Source organism: Paramisgurnus dabryanus, chromosome 4, assembly GCF_030506205.2.
Source record: "Paramisgurnus dabryanus chromosome 4, PD_genome_1.1, whole genome shotgun sequence".
Classification (NCBI taxonomy): Eukaryota; Metazoa; Chordata; class Actinopteri; order Cypriniformes; family Cobitidae; genus Paramisgurnus; species Paramisgurnus dabryanus.
Window position 1 is genome coordinate 36,711,770 of NC_133340.1, and position 18,996 is coordinate 36,730,765.

The 18,996-nt window shown below is 36.4% G+C and overlaps 2 long non-coding RNA genes across 3 annotated transcripts; one reads left to right on the top strand and one right to left on the bottom strand.

Moving 5' to 3' along the window:
- The first annotated feature begins 15,035 nt into the window (after positions 1 to 15,035).
- Positions 15,036 to 16,410, top strand: LOC135735832 (uncharacterized). Of its 2 annotated transcripts, XR_010527709.2 has the most exons (5): positions 15,036 to 15,244; positions 15,341 to 15,498; positions 15,768 to 15,842; positions 15,958 to 16,116; positions 16,273 to 16,410. It is a non-coding gene; the product is annotated as an uncharacterized lncRNA (long non-coding RNA). The 2 variants fall into 2 exon arrangements; XR_010527708.2 differs by having other exon boundaries at positions 15,056 to 15,244; positions 15,958 to 16,296.
- Positions 16,411 to 16,447: 37 nt separating this feature from the next.
- Positions 16,448 to 18,094, bottom strand: LOC141282086 (uncharacterized). Its single transcript, XR_012336651.1, has 2 exons — positions 17,827 to 18,094; positions 16,448 to 17,730 (listed from the first exon to the last, which is right to left on the bottom strand). It is a non-coding gene; the product is annotated as an uncharacterized lncRNA (long non-coding RNA).
- Between the last annotated feature and the right edge of the window lie 902 nt (positions 18,095 to 18,996).

An 18,996-nucleotide genomic window follows, 5' to 3' on the forward strand; every position in this document is an offset into this window, starting at 1 on the left:
ATGGAGATTTTTGGGATGCACATCCAGGGCACGAAGCTCCCGTTCCACCACATCCCAAAGATGCTCTATTGAGATCTGGTGACTGTGGGGGCCATTTTAGTACAGTGAACTCATTGTCATGTTCGAGAAACCAATTTGAAATTATTCGAGCTTTGTGACATGGTGCATTATCCTGCTGGAAGTAGCCATCAGAGGATGGGTACATGGTGGTCAAAAAAGGGATGGACATGGTCAGAAACAATGCTCAGGTAGGCCGTGGCATTTAAACAATGCCCAATTGGCACTAAGGGGACTAAAGTGTGCCAAGAAAACATCCCCACACATTTACACCACCACCACCAGCCTGCACAGTGGTAACAAGGTATGATGGATCCATGTTCTCATTCTGTTTACGCCAAATTCTGACTCTAGCGTCTGAATGTCTCAACAGAAATCGAGACTCATCAGACCAGGCAAAATTTTTAAAGTCTTCAATTGTCCAATTTTGGTGAGCTCGTGCAAATTTTAGCCTCTTTATCCTATTGTTAGTGGAGATGAGTGGTACCCGGTGGGGTCTTCTGGTGTTGTAGACCATCCGCCTCAAGGTTGTGCGTGTTGTGGCTTCACAAATGCTTGTAACAAGTGGTTATTTCAGCCAAAGTTGCTCTTCTGTCAGCTTGAATCAGTCGGCCCATTCTCCTCTGACCTCTTGCATCAACAAGGCATTTTCGCCCACAGGACTGTCGCATACTGGATGTTTTTCCCTTTTCATTCCATTCCTTTGTAAACCCTAGAAATGGTTGTGCGTGAAAATCCCAGTAACTGAGCAGATTGTGAAATACTCAGATCTAGCACCAACAACCATGCCACGCTAAAAATTGCTTAAATCACATTTATTTCCCATTCTGACATTCAGTTTGGAGTTCAGGAAATTGTCTTGAACAGGACCACACCCCTAAATGCATTGAAGCAACTGCAATGCGATTGGTTGATTAGATAATTGCATTAATGAGAAATTGAACAGGTGTTCCTAATAATCCTTTAGGTGAGTGAATTTCTTGCTGGGGTGGAGTACTCAGAGTTTTCTAGTAGACTTTGCAAACTGCTTTTCTACATACAATAAAAGAGGCTGAGGACTAAAGACACTGGCCACTATTTGCTTAACATTTTGATAGAGGACTCACTTCGTTTTACATTCATACGGGTTTCGAATGACACAAGGGTGATGACATCATTTTCATTTTTACGTGAACTATCCCTTTAACTACGTCTTTCCGTTCTTTATTATCTGAGAGTTACTGCTCTAAAAGAGAAGTAGACTTCAAACAACCAGTCTGCATTTGCTTAAAATGCAGCCTATTTGCTTTGAGGCACAAATACAGAGAAGTGGTTAAGTCAATGTAGACGCATGTGGAATTGTTTGAGCGCTTTAGTTGCTGCGCTTCCATTGAAGTCTTGCCAGCAGCAGCAACCAACCGCACGCAGTTCACATTGTTTCTCTCTTTTACGTTTTTAATTATGCCTGAACATCTTAAAGCGGTGCTATTTGTTTAGCTTTTCCATTCACCTTGCCTCTAATTTAGTCAGTTTTTATTCAATTCGATTTCCCATGTGGATGTGCTATCCGTTTAAAAAGTGCATTATTAAAATGCCTGCTGGTTTCCACAAGTAAGTTGAAATAATATCAACAGAACAATGTCAGATTCTGGTGTTATTTGTGATGTCACAAGGGAGCACTGGTAGCATCTGTTGGAATTCCAGAAGTCCAGAAACCAGAGGGTCAAACACTGTTTCTCTGATTCATGACAGGTTTTTAAAAAGCTGTCCGTTTGAGTAAGGCATGCACATTATGAAAACTTTTGTGTATGTGTGCAAAAGCATGTGTGTGCTTGCCTATGTATACAGATTTCCTTTGAATGAATTAAGGTATTAGCACTTTGTGAATGGGTTCTGATGGTAAGTATGTATCCCGCTGGGATCCATCTACCATCGAGCAGAGAGAGCCTCTCCTATTTAACCCGAGATCTCCAGACCAACTTCCATGACCTAAAGAGTGGTGAATTCCCTGATGTTATGTGGAAAATAAGCCATTTAGTTAAAGTAGTTCAGTTTTTTTCATTTCTGCAACTGAATGGCTGTAAATTGTCACAGTTTTCCTCATTCACTGACTGAAAATAAATTGCTTTGTAAAAATGTCTTAAGACAGCTGGGTCACTCTCTCCATATATTGTTTTCCTCTCTGCTTGAAAAACAGGAGCCATCATGTTCAAGCCTCACTTGTAAAGCACACATCCAGATTCACACTCTCAACCCTCGATGGAAGATTGCAAAAATGATACAGATGCCTCAGTGAGGAAACCCTTCAACTCTGAATGTGTACCTCAAATCTCATATTATTTATAAGATAGTGGACAAAAGTAAAAAAAAAAAAGTCTGGAACGAGACAAAAAGCAAGTATGGCTTGCTTGTGTTTACTTGGCAACAAAATAAGAAAGCATAAGTAAAAAAAGTAGATGGTATGGGTAGAAACTGGAGAGTAAAGGCAAAACCATTCAAACTATAATGTGAAAACAGGAGGGGGTGCTTGATATTATCAGTTTTGAGGCACCGTAGATCATCTCCAAAATCGAATTATCCCCTAAAGGAAAACACGACAAGGAGAATATAGAGGGGGCAGGATGTTGAACCGCAGGGCGGGAGAGAAAAGCAGGGAGACGCTAAATCAGACTCCATTTTCCACTTTTTCATTTTAGTAATCGCACACGCTCTCCCGGAACGGCTTCATCCCACATCTCACAACTCCATTACTGTGGCAACGAAGGGCTTTGTGCGCCGGTAACAGAAAACGTCTGCAACAAATTGGGAGGGGTCTAGAAGCAAAGGTATAATTCAGGGGTTTTAGTAAAGATGAAAGTAAAGGTGTGGGGGAGAGTGAGAGAGATATAGCCAGATAGTATAAAGGAATTTAAGCAAGGCGGAATGATAGAAAAGAGAAAGAAACAAGAATTTTATGCAGTGCAAGAACTTTCTAACAGAGAAAGATGCTGAATTTCTCAAGCATAGGCAACAGTATATTCAACAAAGCCTTTGTGAGTGCAAAATGCTACTAGGAAAAATGTGTATAACCGGTCTGAAATAACTATAGAGTTAAGTGGAGTCATCAGAGGTGTAGATGGGGTCGTGAGTGATTTCTATGAATCAAAGTAAATTCAATGAATACAAATCTTACTTTAGAATATAGTTAGACCATATTTTTATAACAACAAGTCTAACATTTGATAAGGATATATGAAATAGTCATCTTCTCTTGCACCTATAATGTTTCATGAAATATAGGCCACGACATGCTGGCAAAGGTGAACTTAATGTAATGAGTCAGCTACCACAGGAGGTAAATATGCTTCTTAGAACTTAACTTACCGTATGCCTACCAGCAGGGTTCAGCACTTTTGTTTGCATACAGAACCAAATATTACCTGGATGTAACAGCCGAGATGAAATACATCTATTCAACTTAAAGAGTCTATACACACATGAAGTGTTTTGCGTTCAAAACAAACAGATGGAGTTCACCCAAAGGAAAACACAAGGACAAAGATCTCCAAACATTTTTCAAAACTTAACAACGCATCTAAAAGACCGATATTGAGAAAACAGTGAGAGGCAACAGAATGTCCTTCTATTCTTTAGAATCTAATGTTTTCTATCAATAAAATAATAAATACAACTATATCTCAAATCTGTTACGAAGGTTGTTCTGTGTACAAAAAATAAGCTGTGGACTGCAAAGAGTTGATATATTAACCAGTCTCACGAATTTATGTACTTATAGTAACGAACATTTTTTATTCTTTTTTGTTATACGAATTTCCGCATTGTATTCATGACCGCATCACACATTTCTGTTTACGTGTCATTGTCACGTATTGGTTACTCAATGGCTTTTTCCTATTTTCAAACCATTGTCGCTCCGGTTTAGAGTTAGATTTGGTGTTTGCGTTAGGATGTCACTTTAAATATTGGTTTATACAATTTTTTTCTGATTTTTTATATATTTTCTGATTTTTAAACCATTGTAGCCTGGTGTTTGGGTAAAGATGTCATTTTATATAAATCTAACCCTAAACCGAAGCAACAATGGTAAGAAAATGGGACAAAACAGTTGAGTAACCAATACATGACAATGACATGTAAACAGAAATTCGTGATACGATCACAAAAAAAAAAACATTTTTGATAGGATAACCAAAAATAATAAAAAATTTACGTGACTATAGGGACGTTATTTCGTGAGACATATATAAAAAATAAAATGTTTAAAAACCTTGTGTTATCTCATCTGAGACATCCACTGTCTAAATCATAAAAACTACAGAGAGAAACAGCCCAAGGTAATCACTTATTTAGCTTTAAGGTATAGACAAAGATTAACACTTATTAAAGGATTAGTCCATTAAAAAAAAAAACACACAGAAAATGTACTCACCACCATGTCATCCAAAATGTTGATGTGTTTCTTTGTTCAGTTTTTGAGGAAAACATTCTAGGATTTTTCTCATTTTAATGGACCCCAACACTTAACAGTTTTAATGCAGTTTAAAATTGCAGTTTCAAAGGACTCTAAATGATCTCAAAAAGGCAGTAGGGTCTTATCTAGCGAAACAATTATCATCTTTGGAAAGAATAATAAAAAATATGCACATTTAAACCACACGTTCTCGTCGTCCTCTGGTCCTGTGACGCGCGAGCGCGACCTCACGTAATATGTCATCACGTCAAGAGATCACGGATGACGTATCGAAACTACGCCCCAGTGTTTACAAGTGTGGAGAAAGATGACCGTTCCGACATTGTTGTATGTCGACTGACACTAGTTAATGTCTTTGTGGCCGTTTATTGTTTAAAATGTTACGCTAATGTGCGTTTCATATATGTAACACGTGACCTTTCGACGTCATTATGCAATTAGTTTGTTTAGAGTCCTTTGAAACTGCAATTTTAAACTGCATTAAACTGTTAAGTGTTGGGGTCCATTAAAGTCCATTAAAATGAGAAAAATCCTGGAATGTTTTTCTCAAAAAACATAATTTCTTCTTGACTGAACAAAGAAAGACATCAACATTTTGTATGACATAGTGGTGAGTAAATTATCTGGATTTTTTTTTTTTTTTTAATGGACTTATCCTTTAACTACAAGTGTCTACTTAAATCTAAGCTATAGTGCCATAGTGCTGTCATATCTTGGCCAACCTATATAAAAAAAAAAGGATTTCAGCACATGAATCAATGAAGAACTTTGATCAGCACCATGGACAGCACCTATACAACAGCTCTGTTTATTCAGAACCATGGACAGCAACCAGTGGAAAACTATGGGCGTTCAGCACCATGGACAGCAACCAGTGGAAAACTATGGGCGTTCAGCACCATGGACAGCCACAACTGATGAAAGTTGAGATTTCAACACCATGGACAGTGCAGCTAGCATTAAAGTAAGCAAGGACATCATGCAGAGTGGTGTCATCACTAAGGAGAGGATATTGCAGCACTGTGGACAGAAGAGTCACAAGTACTGATACTAGGGATTTTACCTTCATGCACAATGCAACTAAAGTCAAGTATCTTTGTGTATAGAACTTTTTAAAATCACTCAGAGCGACTTTACAGAAAATCATGGCTTACAACTGAAGTGAAAAGATATATCTGTACCATGGACACTGCAATTCTGAACGCCTGTCTAAACCCTTTTGTGTGAGAGAGAGAGTGAAAGAAAAAGCTAAGTGGAATATCAAAAAGAAAATGATCAAATAGTAATGAAAATAATGTTTAAAAGACCTGAAATACAGTAAGTCTTGGAAACAAAACATACAGACATTCAATGTCCATTTCTTTTTCTTCCATTTTGACATTGAAGTTGGCAATACACTCATTTAAAGAACTAACACAGAAATTCACTTTTATTATTTACAACCTCCCTTTCCAAACTGGAGCGTTTTGGATCTGTAGGCATATAAAGTTGCGAATAGAGACCAAGGCCTGCTGTGCATTTTTGGGGCTGCTCATTCTCACTCCATCTGTACTGCAGTCTGAATAGCCAATTTATGTTTCAAGTAGTACTAAGGCATACAAGTCATACTAAGTCAAAAAAGACAGTTATCTATTTCACTTGTTATCTACTTTTGTGGGGGGATTGGTTTTCTTGCTGGCAAACGATCTTAGTCAGTCCTGGAATCCCTGTCATTTTATTTTATGAATAGGCTGCCTGTCAATCTTGCTTGCTCAAGGTCTACAATTTGAGTGATTTTTGGCTATGCAAAACTTGCCACAGTTGGGTGTTCTGAGTGGTTTCTAGAATGATGATTTGCCATTTAAAAAGTTTTCATCTTTAACTAAAGATGAGAACTAAATAAAATGTATAAACTGTTCAGAGTGAATCAATATGGAAAAATTAACAATTAGGACAAGGTCATGGACTAACAGGAAATACACAAATTTAAAACAAGAGCATAAAATCCACCTAAACATGATGATACTTATAATGATATGGACAAGGGCCAGTGCAAACACTTCAACACACACTCCATTAACATGACCACCTCACCAAACATACAGTACAATGAACAATACAGCCTAAACTGGTTATTTGTAGTAATGTCAATGTAAGTATAATAGTTGCAAAGTTTATATGGCAAGGTGATTGACTTCTGAAGTCGTTCTATGTCATTTGTCTTCAATTTTCAAATAACCATTTTGAATACATTAAAGGTCACATTCTTTCTGATCCTATTTTTTAAACCATAGTTAGTGTGTAATGTTGCTGTTAGAGCATAAATAATATCTGTAAAATGATAAAGCTCAAAGTTCACTGTCAGGCGATATAATTTCTTTAACAGAATTCCCCTTTCATAGCCTATACAGCGAACGACCGGTTTGGACTACAGCCTACAGTAAATTGTGTGGGAAAATAATGAATTGTTTTAAACGTGATACATGAACACATTATATTGCGCACTGTAAACACAATCAAAGCTTCAAAAACACAGAAAGAATGGGACCTTTAAAAGAGTTTTCTGTATTTAAAAGTGGAACAAATGTTTCGATTATGTTTACACATTGATGTTTAGGCAACAGTTCGGCAGCCTTTAATCCACGGACTACTTCTCTGATGGCCACATCCGGATAGTAACAGCTTCCATGGCAACCGTTTTTTGCGTGTGTGTGTGCGTGTGTGCCCATTCCTTTTAATTTCAAGGCTATGGAAACAAAGTACTTTGTCCTTCATTTTTGAAAATAAAAATATTTACATTTAAATGTTTGTGTGTGTGTGTGTGTGTGTGTGTGTGTGTGTGTGTGTGTGTGTGTGTGTGTGTATGTGTGTGTGTGTGTGTGTGTGTGTGTGTGTGTGTGTGTGTGTGTGTGTGTGTGTGCGTGTGTGTGTGAGAGAGAGAGAGAGAGAGAGAGAGAGAGAGAGAGAGAGAGAGAAGGGGTGAGAGAGAGAGAGAGAGAGAGAGAGAGAGAGAGAGAGAGAGAGAAGGGGTGAGAGAGAGAGAGAGAGATGAATGGGACAGTGCCATGCTGCAGTCCCAGGGTGGCCTTGGATCAATCTGCTTATCTGTGGGCTGCCAGCAAAGCCAATGATTAATACAACCCCATCAGTGAGGACACTCTTATTTATTACTGCACGAGACACAGCAGAGCACAGAACATAAAGACACAGAGCACAGAGACACAGACTAACTACACTGTGAAGATGCAGGGGACACAGAGTCACTGTTGCCATAATAAGACACTGCCATAAAGGTATAAGAAACACAGCATGGTTTTAGAGTACAAAACATTGATATATTGTATAGATACTATACACTTAAACATAAAAGATGGGATCATTCAATGCTGGTGGACACAGTGGGAGGATTTGTTTAAAAGTCAACATGAAATCACACATACAAACCATTGTATTGTGACAAATTTTTGGGTGAAGAGGACTTTCAATAAGAATAATGGTCAAGGCACGAATTTTGGAAGTTATGTTCTATTATTGTCACTTTTTCATTAATCAATAAAATTGAATCCATAAATTAGGTGATGTAGTTTAGGTTGCCTAAGAGACTTTAGCCAGAAAGTACACAAAAAAAAAATAAAAAGTTGGATTTACTTAAAAAAAACTTTGTCAAGTGGGTTCACATAGCTTTGTTAAGTAATGTCAACAAATAAAATGTAAGTTGTATTTACTAAAAAAGTTTGTGTAAAATTGACAATTTAAATGTTGCATGGACTAAAGAAATCATAGTAAAGTCACTATTATGAAACATTTAATTGATAAAAACAAAATTAAAAATAATGATTTAATAACTCCATAACAACGAATCAATCAATCAGAGTGCAGCTGCTCAATACAACCTTTATTTAATTACAGTTTATCAAACATATCACAAACATATTTGAAATGCAATGTTACATTTCAAACCGTTTGTTTTGTTCTAAAATATATCAGAACAAGTTAATTGACTCATACTTGGCCACTTATTACTCATGTACATATCTAATGGAGCTACACTTCTGCAAGAGGATGTCAGAACAACAATTTACCCATAATACACTGCACTGACAAAAATGATTAATTGAATTTAATCAATTTTTTTAAGGTAAGTGGTTGCAATCAATTTATTTTAGATACATTTAAACAAAAGTTTTATATTTTACTTTACTTTAATAATCTTTTTTGTTTAAATGTAGCTTAAAAAAATTGATTGCAACCACTTACCTTAAAAAACTGATTAAATTCAATGAATAATTTTTTTTCAGTGTGCAGCATCATCAGCCAATGAGATGCAAGTCTGTATTGGTTTTATTAATCTGTTACTTTTACGCAACAATGTTATATTGGCTTAACAAATAATTTTGAAGTAAAGCTGACAAGACACAGTCTTTTGTTGAAATTACTAAGTTAAAGTTATTATATGCAGTTACTTGTGTTTGTTAAGTAAAGTGAACAAGAAATTATTTAGTAAAACTGACTCCAACCAATTTCATTTTTTTGAGTGTAATGTCAGAGGCTGGACAATTTATTAGGCAACATTTTGTAAAAATATAAAAAAAAAAATGTTTTTCTAAAAAGTATTTTCTGAAAATCTGCAAGTGTCTGAAAAAAATAAATTGTGCTCAATAAAATATAAATATTGCACTCAAATACACCACAATTAATTCAACAGTTAACTTAACTGGGTGGTTTTTGATATCATTGTGATTTTAAAGCATTGAAATTCACACCTTAAAGCATTGAAATTCACATGATAGCATAGTAAGCAGTGCACTTGAATATTATTTGGACTAAAGGAAGCCCAGTGAAGTCCAAGGCCAAAAAATACAAAAAAAAACATTCCATTTCATATAAACTCCAACAATATTAGACGAATATAAACACTCTTTTTGCCAATCACGTACCCTGGGACCAAAACATGGGCTGGGCTTTTTGCACAGTTTTATCCTAAGAATGCAGGAAGATAGCATGGCAGTGTAGAAAGGCACACAGCCCAATCTGCGGGGTGTCTCCATTCATTATTGCACAGAGACAAACAATTTCACAGAGAAGAAAGCAATTACAATCAATCAAAGCACAGCTATGATCTGAGCAACAGCAGCATGAAACTCCTGTACACAGTAACAACAACACTTGGAACAATCACAACAATTGTGTGTGTGTGTGTGTGTGCGTGCGTGCGTGCGTGCTACGTGCATGCGTGCTTGTGTGTGTGAGGAGAAAGATGAACAAGGCCAACAAAGGTAAGCAATAAGTCACAGCATAACACAGTTAAGGTCAAAGGTTCCAGATAGTCAGGATTTAACAATGAAAGATGGAAGAAATGCAAACGTCAGCCTTCCTTTGTCTCCACTAGCTTAAACAATATGTGTTTGTGAGTGTTTCTCATAGTTGCACTGTAAGCAAGTTTAAGATGTAGCTCACACTGTGAATATAAATATGTTTTACTGAAGGCACAGAGCCCAGGGCTTTGCCAACAATCACACGGTGGTCACTTAATGCAAATACCAAGCTACGATACATTAACTTTAATGCCATTACACCGTTTTAAATTAACAAGCTCTGAAAATCCTCTTTCCACGACTGATAAAATTCAATCAAGGGCAACTGGACCTGCTTATGAAATAATGATGTTTTACCACTTCAAACAGCTTTCAGTTTTATAGTATTTTTTTCTTTACAGCAACCCTTTTCCTCTAATATATATAGAAATTTGGACATGATGTGATGTACTTCAGGAAACTACAAAGATTTTAGTTTTTTTGCACATATATGGTTAATAAACATTACAGTACATTCATAATGTCAAGCGAATGATTTGAACCCTTTCTTACTCTTTGCCCTGCCATTTTTTGCCTTTCTCTCCTATTTTTCTCCTACAGGTGTCCTACTGTCTTTCAATGCTTTGTTCTGTGTGCCGGTAACACATGTGAAACTTAAATAGCTTCTGCTCTCTCAGGTGGGCTCCTCTCTCTCTCTCTCTTTCTCTCTCTATAGCTGTCTCCCCTCCTTTCAAGCTCCTTTCAATTCTGTTGCGTGTGATTTCTGACAGCCGAACATGTCCAAAGCTTTCTATCAGACAAGTAAAGTGAAGGTTATGCAATAAGGCTTCAAGTCAGGTTAAAGTCGTCCAAAACGTTATGTTTGCCAGGCTGTGCACTACAGGGAGATCCGCTGACCCTCCGGTGTTTCTTGAAATGATGTTTTGTTGTTTTACTACAGCCAGTCTGCCTTCACATTCACAAAATTGTCTATCATTTTGTAATTTTACTTACTACCATATATATATATATATATATATATATATATATATATATATATATATATATATATATATATATATATATATATATATATATATATATATATATATATATATATATGTGGTAGTAAGTATATACAGGCTACAGAAACAGTAAACCAAGGAAAAATCCTAGCGAGCTGCCTAGCAAGACAAAATAGTTTATAGCGGCATATGAATGTGCTTGTTGCAAAGCGTTTTTCAAGTGGTAGGTAGCAACATTGTGCCGTTTTCAAAAATAACAGGTTTGACTCAATTTTTTACAAAAGAGTTTTTTATGCTTACGTAGTTGAATACAGTATTGTCATTTATTGTCATGCCCAAATCAATTTGAATCAATAGTGAATTCAGTTGTTCATATACAGTAGGATTTAATTATGGACATAAAACTCCTTTTGGTCCTGTTATTTAGGGATAGGCAGCAGGTTGTTATCGCAAAATAGGCCCTGACAGTGTGATCTTATTTTGTGATAACAACCTGCTGTCTGTACATTGTCCCACTTATTAAGCAGCTTATTACTTCATAAGTAAGGTAAGGAACATTAAAAATTGATTTGAAATATTTTATTAGTTCATTTTTAACGAATGCAGACCTTTGGCAAAGAAAACCAGTTTACTTTTAATTTTAAAACTAGACGTACTGTATAAATGTCACAAACACGCTATTTAGTTGGATCATTTATAAATATAATGTCATATTTGTTACTAAAAGACATATTTATATTTAATCTTTGTGTAATATTAAACTTCACCTGTCAAAATGATTTGCAGGATCTGGGGTAAAGTGTGTTATTCGTTTTGAGCAGTTGTTAACTTATCTGGGAATAACAAAACTGCAAATGTCGCGACTGGCCAATCAGAATCAAGCTTTCCGACGAGCTGTGAATTAAACGTTTATAAAGAGTCCATGGGGGCCCTCAAAAGGATTTTGCATCTGAAAATGACAATTTAGCATATTTTGAAATAGCTAGAGTCAAATGACTGCCATTAATATAAGCCCAAGGTACTCAACAGGCGGCCCACTGGCTGCATCCGGCCCGTTGCACTTTAATATGTGGCCCGCAGCATTTTGACTGTCAAAATATTCCAGTTAAATCATCCTGACCAGTCCTGACAAATGACAAAAAGTTATGAGCAGTGGACCTTTTAGGTGGGCTTTAGCCACTGATCTATATAAATGACTGGATTGCGCATGACTTCACACTTGTGAAGCCACCGCGCCGCCATGTTGGTATACCCAAACGTTCTATTAAATCAATGGACGTTATCAAATTTTAATGATAAAACATCACTTTACTCGTCTTTGTTTTTATATGTGAAATTACCCTGTACATTTTTACAACACAAACGTCCAAAGCATGTACATAGTTATTTACTGAAAGTTGTACATTTTGCGTACACATATCCTAAAAATTAACCTAACTGATACGCTGTAAAGGGGGTAAATTTTGATCATGATTTTGAATGGAAGTCAATGACGCCCTCTACCGGTTGGGTATACCAAGATGGCGGCTCGAACTCTGCGCTGGCTTCACCTCACGCAGTTACGTCAAGCGTTCTATGCGCAATCCAGTCATTTATATAGATCAGTGGCTTTAGCCCTCAAAAATTTCTGCCCATCCCTCCTAAAAGTTTATGATTAATCTGTACACAAATTGGTGATGCTTTAGTCTCTAAATCTCATATGGAAATGTGCGCTCACATTCTTCATCCACTAAAACACAGACAGTTTTGCACGGTATTTTTTTAAAATATGCTCATTTTCCAGCTCCCCTAGAGTAAAACATTTCATTCTTACTGTTTTGGAATCCAATAAGCTGATCTCTGGTTCTGGCGCTAGCAATTTTAGCATAGCTTAGCATAATCAATTGAATCTGATTAGACCATTAGCATCACGCCTAAAAATAACCAAAGAGGTCTTAGTACACGATGTAACTACAGAAGAGTCAAGTTTTAAATAGGAAAAATATTGCAACTCTTTGGTTATATTTTTAGGTCTAATGGTCTAATCCGATTCAATGGATTATGCTAAGCTATGCTAAAAGTGGTACCGCCAGACCTGGAGATCAGCTGAATGGATTCCAAAACGGTAAGAATGAGAATGACAGTGTCTCTTTAACTCGCATTCCCGGAAAATCAATTTAGTAGTAATCGTGACAAAATGTTCTAAAAATCATTGCTTAGAGTTTATAATGCTTTATAAAAACAGTGTTTGAATATACATATATACAAATTAATATCTTGTGACCCTTTGTGGTTGGAATGTGGTCCTCTCAGCCACTGAAGTTGAGTACCTCTGATCTACAGAAGCTATAAAAGCTATTAAGGAATCCTGCTTCACCAACATAAACATCAATCTACATAAGCTATTATCAAAAGCCAAAAGTGACCATATGCGGCAGCAAATGTGCAAAACAACAAAACCAGCCATATAAGTATTCAGCACGAGTAACAGCTTATCAACTGTGTACATTATTAAATCTATCAGGGGTGAATTTAACAAGTCGCTTTCTTCCGCCCTCGCGTCCTGACAGAACTCAATTCCATTTCGTATGCTTTCATTTGCGTGTCATTTTTTTGCACACGTTTCATAACCCTTCATTTGTTTGTCAGAGCATGAATGAAATACAGCGACCACTCCAAACTTTGAAACAAGAGCTGCAAGGCGATTCAAGCAATTTGCAGACTGAAGTGTCTTTATGGAGATGCAGAACGAGAGAGGGCATGTAGGGATATAAAATGATGAAAGAAGAAGAGAATGGAAAGACAGAGGGTTACACTGACAAGAAGAAACTATAGGGGATGGGAAAGGTAGAGGTAATGTTAAACCAAATATAAGTAAAGAGAGATGGACAGAATGGGAGAATAATAATTGAACGGAGAGAAGAGGTGGAGAGGTTAAATGAGAGTGTGATAGACAGATAAAATTAAGCAGGGGTGGAAGAGAGAGACAGTGAGAGAGAGAGAGAGAGAGAGAGAGAGAGAGAGAGAGTAAATCAGTATGCATGGGTATTCTTCGTCACAGCAGCTGACAAGGAAACAGGAAAGTCTGATTGCTAAAGAACCCGGTGGAAGCGTGACACACAGACACAAACATGCATGCAAAACCACACTCGCACATATATTTCCCCAGGCATCTCCTAGGGCGATCGGTAACAAAGTCTGCTTCCCAGACAGGAAACAAACACACACACATCCACAGAGATGTACAGTGTTGTTATGTCACCTTGAAACATATTTGAGAAAATGAAAACTTATTTACACCTACACTGCATCTGATGCATCTGACAATAATGTAGCACAGAGGGCAAAGATAACCCAAAAAAGACCAGGAGGCCTTTAACTGACTTGGTACAGCAGTGCATTAGCAGCGCAAACGTCATGGGTTTAACACACATACTGATAAAATGAATGCTTTGTATGCACTCTGCGTTGCATTGGATAAAAGCGTCTGCCAAATGCATAAAAATGTAAAAATTAAATGTAAGACAGATCTGTCAGTGGAATTGAACAAGAACATATTTAACATACCCACACAGGACCTAACCAGCCCCTGTCGAAAGAGAAAGAGATATTAACCTCTAATGCGGAAGAGTTATTCAAGCTCGGTGCTTGCTACTGTCACCCTACGACTCGAGCCTCGCGCATTTGCCATCGTAATGAGAGGACAAATTGGAAATATGGCTCACTGCTCCCCACTGAACAATAAAACCTCATCTCATTAAACAAGGGAATTATTGCTCAGGATACCACCACTAGATTAATTAACACAACATATGGAGGAAAAGGGCAGGTGGGTGAGTGAAGGAGAGAGAGAGAGATGGAGAGAAAGAGAGCGGAGTGAACGTGGCAATTGTAGCTCATTTCAGTTGAAATAATATGGGTTCAATTTAATTTCCTCGTTGCTGGGATGGTAACAGCGAAAAGGAAATTGGGAGTTCAGTTGGTCTTAGCTGTAAAGATCACGTCAGTCGTGGCCACGAGATCGATACAGTGGCCCTGAGGTGCAATTTTATTTACAAGATTTAAAACAAATTTACAAGTTTTTTAACAAATTTACAAGTTTTTTTTAACAAATTTACAAGTTTTTTTTTAAACAAATTTACAATTTTTTAAATAAATGTACAAGTTTTTCAACAAATTTACATGTGTTTAAACAAATTTACAATGAGCGAACAAAATTACATGTTGTAAAACAAATTTACGTTTATTACGGAAAGGGTAGGTACAATACGCTGACGTCACGCATCCGGGACTCCGGTCACGTGGGAAGAAACCCGGAAGTATCGCCGTGAATCACATGAGAGTTGCAAATGCGATGTTGTGTATTAGGCTGTACATCATATTAACGTAAAGAGAGTGATAATATATATCCTTTCATCTATTCCCGAGTGACTCAAAGGGATATTGGACCTTATTTTCAGGTAAGTGAAATAGCTTTAGTTAGCTAACGCTAGCTTTCCAAGTTGCACACGTTTCGGATGGCAGTTATCAAAATAATTCACTGACTTTCTCATTAGATTACAGACAACACGAGAGGGTGCTCCAAACTTTTTAATCAGGACTGCATTGTTTGTTCGCTCCCGGGGTTACATAGACTGAAACGGGGAAGCGTGACGAGTTTGTTTACATGGTGCTGTAAACTCCAACCCAGGAGGACACTTCAGAGGAATCAAGGGTGCGTTAACTTGTTCGATGATATAATCTGAATAATCTTTAAAAGATTAAGATTTTATGTAATGAGACGATTTGTTAAAATTACCAAAATTTATACTATGAATTATATTTTCATTTAATCCTCTCTAAATGTGATAGTACTGTAATGTTTTATCATATTACAAATACTCGAATGGTGCCTAAGCAAACTGACATTTATGTCAGATAGATAGATAGATAGATAGATAGATAGATAGCCAAGACTGAAATCATGATTATGTTAATTTCCAGTGTCTGTGATGTTGAAACACTAAAGGAAGAAGAGGAGGACCACCATTTGTTTCCTGATCAGAACACAAGAGAAGAGTGAGAAAAAAATTAAGCAATTCATTGATGAAAATTAAAACATGTAAATAAATCTTATGACCTCCTTGATATTTCTTTTTTTACATGCAATTTTCTCCTCTTTCTCAATACACAGATCTAACAGTGGTTTGGGGGCATTGCAAGACCATGATTACCTGGAAACATCTCCTATTATGGAAGAGCACAACATCATGCTCGCAACATTTGTGTCCTGGATCAGTTTTTCTTGTTTCTCTGCTGTATGAGGCAGGGGCTTCTTTCCGCAGATTTAGCTGTAAGGTTTAAAGGTCCCGTTTTTCCTGATCCCATTTTTTAAACTTTAGTTAGTGTGCAATGTTGCTGTTAGAGCATAAATAATACCTGTAAATTATAAAGCTCAAAATTCAATGCCAAGCGATATATTTTCTTTAATAGAATTTCCCTTTTAAAGCATACAGCAAACGGACGGTTTGGACTACAGCCCTCTACTTCCCGATTGAATGACATCCAAAGAAGAGTTTTTTTTTACTAACTCTCACCCACAGGAATACGTCAGTCGCAAGCAAAGCTCAAATGGCTCTGCTAAGTTAAGTTGCTGTTAAATCACAACACACTAAACAAACTACTACACAATCAAAACTCGATATATATTTCTGAAGGAGGGACTTCATAGAACAAGGAAGAAATCAGCCCGATTTTAGGACAGTGAAAACAGCGCTATACAGATAAGTAATTATGTGAAAAATACTGTGTTTTTTTACACACAAAACATGAACACACGCTATATTGCACACCATAAACACAATCATAGTTTAAAAACACAGGAAAAACAGGACTTTTAATCTGTCCAAGGCAACAGTCAGTCGAATATGCATAACATGGGCTAATGTCCAAACATCTTTTCACTTCACAAGAGGTGCAAAGTTTGGACTCTCATTCTCACGGCACCCATTCACTGCAGAGGATCCAATTGTAAGCAATGTAATGCTGAATTTCTCCAAATCTGTTCCAATGAAAAAGCAAATGCATCTATATATTGGGTGAAAAATTCCTTTAATCCCAAAAACAGACTTTTTTCATTTAAATGTTTTTACTTTGCTTACTATTACAATTTGTACAGTAAATAGAAAATATACATTGGAACAAATTTATAAACAGTGGTGTGAAAAAGTGTTAGCCCCATCCAGATTTCTCATGTTATTGCATATTTATGTCACACTTTTATGTTTCAGATCATCAAACAAATGTAAATATTAGTCAAAGAAGATAACACAAGTGAACACATCATGCAGTTTTTAAATGAAGGCTTTTATTATTAAGGGAAAAAAAATCTAAACTACATGGCCCTGTGTAAAAAAGTGTATTAGTACCCATTGGCTTTTAATGTAAATATGATTGGTTCTAAAAATGTACATATATATTTTTTTCATACTTCATTTATAAATAAAACTATATTTTGAACAATGAGTGAAATGCAGTTTCTTTAATGTAAAATAGTTGTTCTAATAATGTACAGTTATTTACTTAACACGTCTCTAATGTGTGCGTTACATGTTTGTTAGAAGTGTGTGTGTGTGTGTGTGTGTGTGTTGTTCCTGGCTTTATAAGCTGTTGGGCAGCCATTAGTTAAAAAAAACAAGTCCAACTTAATTTTTACTGACTTCCATTTGTCTCCATCAAAGTAAATGCGTTCCAGGTGGATTCGGAAGTCAGTTCTGGTTTTGACAAAAAAAATCACACCATGTTATCCCTGTGATTCCTCTGAAGTGTCCTCCTGTAGTTGGAGTTTACAGCACCATGTAAACAAACTCGTCACGCTTCCCCTTTTCAGTCTATGTAACCCCGGGAGCGAACAAACAATGCAGTCCTGATTAAAAAGTTTGGAGCACCCTCTCGTGTTGTCTGTAATCTAATGAGAAAGTCAGTGAATTATTTTGATAACTGCCATCCGAAACGTGTGCAACTTGGAAAGCTAGCGTTAGCTAACTAAAACTATTTCACTTACCTGAAAATAAGGTCCAATATCCCTTTGAGTCACTCGGGAATAGATGAAAGGATATATATTATCACTCTCTTTACGTTAATATGATGTACAGCCTAATACACAACATCGCATTTGCAACTCTACTGTGATTCACGGCAATACTTCCGGGTTTCTTCCCACGTGACCGGAGTCTCGGATGCGTGACGTCAGCGTATTGTACCTACCCTTTCCGTAATAAACGTAAATTTGTTTTACAACATGTAATTTTGTTCGCTCATTGTAAATTTGTTTAAACACTTGTAAATTTGTTGAAAAACTTGTACATTTATTTAAAAAATTGTAAATTTGTTAAAAAAACTTGTCATTTTGTTTGCTCATTGTAAATTTGTTTAAAAAACTTGTACATTTATTCACTCATTGTAAATTTGTTTAAACACTTGTAAATTTGTTAAACATGTAAATGTGTTCACTCATTGTAAATTTGTTGAAAAACTTGTACATTTATTTAAAAAGTTGTAAATTTGTTAAAAAAAAAACTTGTAAATTTGTTAAAAAACGTGTAAATTTGTTTTAAATCTTGTAAATAAAATTGCACCTCAGGGCCACCGTAGATCGAAGCTACGCGACTGCTGCAATACGTTACTCCCAGCCGTAATGTCCTCATTAAACGCGAGACATTTTCTGTCGAGTCATCAGTAAAATGGTTGGACACCAAACATAATTTCGCTTTCACACTCAAGCTACTGACATTTTAAAATAGAGCTAAGTAAAAAAAATTCCTCAGAAAATCAGGTACGTGTATGCTGATCGAGTCAGATGAAACTGATAACAGTTGATCCCACACGTTCTCTGTCAGTGATCCAAGCGCACTTAAAGGGACAGTTCACCCAAAAATAAAGTATGATTTTTTGTAAACATAAAAGAAGATATTTTGAAAAGTAAAGGTGACGGAATACATGGACTTACATAGTATCCGTTTTTCCTACTATGGAATTCAATAGGTACCGTCAACTCTCCGGAACCGGGTGCATATTTGTTTACAACATAGTTGCCAGATAACAACACCAGCCCAATGGCCAATCTTAACTACCTTGTTGACCCTACAGAATTCTAAATATTAAAAACTAAAATATGTGTAACAGTTTGTGAAAACCCAGGTAAAATCATTTTTGGTTATTTATTGTTTTCTAC